The sequence below is a fragment of the Trachymyrmex septentrionalis genome, unplaced genomic scaffold (assembly GCF_001594115.1).
Source record: "Trachymyrmex septentrionalis isolate Tsep2-gDNA-1 unplaced genomic scaffold, Tsep1.0 scaffold51, whole genome shotgun sequence".
Taxonomy (NCBI): Eukaryota; Metazoa; Arthropoda; class Insecta; order Hymenoptera; family Formicidae; genus Trachymyrmex; species Trachymyrmex septentrionalis.
Window position 1 is genome coordinate 2,092,495 of NW_017305683.1, and position 3,676 is coordinate 2,096,170.

At 44.9% G+C, this 3,676-nt stretch overlaps 1 protein-coding gene across 7 annotated transcripts in view; it reads left to right on the forward strand.

Moving 5' to 3' along the window:
- The first annotated feature begins 2,461 nt into the window (after positions 1-2,461).
- The window catches only part of LOC108751742 (tyrosine-protein phosphatase Lar), a 324,192-nt gene continuing 322,977 nt past the window's right edge, over positions 2,462-3,676 (forward strand). For all 7 annotated transcript variants that reach the window (XM_018492123.1, XM_018492128.1, XM_018492129.1 and 4 more), the window contains exon 1: positions 2,462-2,639. The gene's annotated coding sequence lies outside the window, so the exon portion shown is untranslated. The remainder of the gene's footprint in view (positions 2,640-3,676) is intronic.

Consider the following 3,676-nt stretch of genomic DNA (forward strand, 5'->3'; position numbering starts at 1 on the left):
GATCAAAAGTATTACTAGGAGAATACATTAGACTTTTTTATATGAATTTAAATTATTTGGACTTCATAGGAAGTTCAAATAGATCTGAAGGAACTAGATTCTGTAAAAATATAAGGGAAATCCACATTACTATTACATTCGGATAATTCTCTTTTCATTTAAATCATTTTTCTCATTTTATTACCTGTTTTAATCATTCCAAGTATATTTTATATTAAACTTAGGTTGATTAATTCATTAGCGATATCCTTAACTTGAACATAAGTAAAAAATAAAAAATTACATTTAAAAAAAATGAGGGTCAGCATTTTTTCCTCATATATATATATATATCCTGTAAATCTTTCATATAGAGGATTCTGACATAATCGCTCGTGGCCAGACTTTGTTATAAGGTTTCTAACGGAAGCAATCTTCATTGTCGCGCGCGAATCCACACTCTCTCCACCGTATCTGTCTATACGAGGCAGTCAGTCTCTTGTAGCGAATCCTGGTAAAACCTGGCTTATAGAGATTGCGTAACGCACCAGAAACAAGTGTCTAAAAGCTTCCCGTTGCACCGTTCCGACGGGCGCGTGAAGTTTACGAAGTAATCAGAAAGGTGGAGGGGAATCGTGCCGCGCTACACACATTTATGCGAGTTTGAAACTCCAACCTTCGCAACCTCAATCTCCTCCTATTATAACGTCTACGACGATGAAACGAAAATATATCTCCGGCGGCAAGTTTTCGGGGGAGCTGAGCTTTGGCGCGGGACGCAAGTTATTAGACACGCCCGCGCAATAAAATTATGTTTCGCCGCCGTGTATCCGCCCCGTCACGGTGGGAAGTCACGTCGATTACGTGATACCGTGTCGAGGCTGAATCTTTTTAATCGTTCCCATCCGCGCCCGCACGTGCCCCCGATATATAGTATAGGTAGGCCGTACTCGGATAAACTGAAAAACGCGAGCCAATTCATGAAACAATTTTAAATTCAAGCCGGAAAGCAAGTAATTAGTAATTTCTTCTAATTACTAAACCAGCTCTCTCCAACGGGCAAGAACTTCGGGGGCGAGGCTTACCCTTTAATTGTGAGGAAAACGTACGGCATAGGATGAGATGGAGGGAGGAGAAAGGAAATAAAAAGAAGAGGGAAAAGGGGGAAAGAGAGAGGATGACATCGGCCGTCGGTGCGGAAGCGAAGGCACGTGTTTCAAGTATCTTCCGAGCGAGGAATCCTTGATATTAATTAGATGAGCTCGTAACTCTGAAATCGGAGGAGTAAGAAGCCGAACTTCGTTTGGGAGTTCGTTAAAGGAGTTACTCGCGTTCGTATGGCGCCGGATATCCTAACTCGCGTAACGACTCTTAACGCGATGGTCTCCTTGCTTCCTGCCTCCTCCCCTTCTTCTTCTCTGTCTTCTCCGTCATCATACCCTCTGTTACGAACGTAAAGTTCTTAGCGTGAAACGCGTCCCTACCGTCCTGGATGCTCACAATTTGTTGCACGCGACACCCGACGCGTGTCGCGGAGTTAGACACGCGAGTCTTTTCCTAGTTGCTTTTCTCCTTTTCTCTCTCTCTCTCTTCCCTCTCTTTGTCTCTTTCTCTTCATGTCGCTGGTGAATACTTTGCAAGAGTTTTTAACTTTAAAGCGCGCAAATTCCACCCTTTGGAAAATCTCTTCGCGCTATGAGAAAACTGACCAAACATTCCCAGGTCTCTCTGTTAATAATATCCTGATTCTCTCTCTCTCTCTCTCTCTCTCTCTCTCTCCCGACAAGCTCTGATGTTGGAAAATTGCTGCTCGACGCAAGGAAATTAAAAATACTCTCTAGCTTACACATATATATATTCCCAGTCAGTTCGTTCCGCGAGATAATTAACGGAACGACGATGGAACTACAATCGAGGACGCTGCATGAATAGCCGTTTGTTTCAGCCAATACAATAACGGCACGCGCGTGCGAGGGTTTACTTTATTCTATTATTTTATACGCGTGCATTATGCTTAAAGCCAAAGGGGGTGGGTCGGGACGGCTATTACTATGAAAACTTTTATCGCGCAAAAATTTTTGTTCCAGTCTGTTGAACTTTCCGAGATAAAAGGAGCGCGCGTATACTTGCGTAAAATAAAAACCGCACCTAGCGAGATGTGTAGTGATCGTGGGCGGATTAAAGACATCCGTGGCGCCATCTTCAAGCGGCTCTACGAAACGCAACGCAACGGTTGATTTACCGATGTACCGACCGCTGCAATATTCTGTAATTTTTCTAAAGTCAGAAAGAAATATCCGACGATTTTCGAAACGCAATTGACACGATATCGGCAATTTATCAATCAAAATATCGTACTAAATTCGCAATCTGGCGGGAATTTCGCCCCACGTTTCGCCGGTCGAGAGAAGTTTCCTCGATCCGCCGCCCAGATGGCAGCAGCGACCGCGGCGTTGCACAATATGGCCGCCCTGGTGTTGGCATCGCCATGGCAATTCTCTTGGCAGCTTCCTAACTGTCGCCTTTTTTATACATTTTACACGAGTTTTTCTAGTATCAGCGCCTAGAACGTAGAATATAGTGTGTGCGCGCGTGTGCTATGATGTAACTGCGGCGCGCGGAGGCGTCCGTAAGATCGTCGTTGAACGCGTAAGAGCGCGGTGAGTGTTTTCCTCCGTATTCTCGTTACGCTGCCGAGCAGGCTGCGAACGTCTCGCACTGTCTGTCGTCTCGTCCCGGTCGTTTGTTGACGAGTTTCGTGCCTCGAATCGCGGGGATCGATCCTACGGGGCGAGCACGTGATATCGAACGAGTGGCGGCGATCGCGTGCTCGTCCCGAGATCTGTCACTCGTTTCTATAACCTCCTCTCCATGTCTCTCGTACAATTTTTCTACTCTTCCCTCCTCCCATTTCGATTATACACGGTCGACCTCCTCGTCGGCATGCATTTATTCGTCTCGTCGATCCGAAAGAATTCCGGGAATTAACAGCGCGTTCCGCCGACATTCTGCCACGAGACCGCGCCGGTAAACAATCAGAGGGATTGTTTACCGATCCCTCGAAAGCCGATGACACTTGCGTGCGCAATCATTGACGCGTCGCGCATTGGTTTCTTTTCGATGAGCAGACGACAATTTCTTCGGTCTACGCAAAAGTGTATACTTACCGTGCTAAATTTACAGGCAGAAGTGTTAATTGTTAAATTACTTTTTACATTATATAAAAATATTTTATGTAAAATCAATCGTGTATATAAACAAACGAGTAAAGGCGCGATATATGGAACTGCCACTGAAATTTGGTAGGCAAATTAAATTCGCATTTATATTTATTCAACTCATAAGCAAGTTATACAAAATCAATACGGTAGAAAAGACTGGAATATATAAATTAATTCTATTTGTCATCGAGAATAATGAAATATGTATATATTTATGTAAACTGTATTCGGACACTTCGCCGGCGCCGGCGAATAAACGAACGTCGCCATGGTAACCCCCGCCCGTCCACGAGTATTTCGCGTGTTGTGACAGCCGGTCGGAAGTGTTGAAGACTACGCGCGAGATCGAATATCGCATGATTGTTCCTTGGTTCGCACGGTGTGTGGTTTTTTTGTCCTCATCCTCCCCCACCCCACATTGTCGTTACCGCGCCGGCAAACGGATTCTCTGCCGCGTCACGAAATTGTCTAGGATC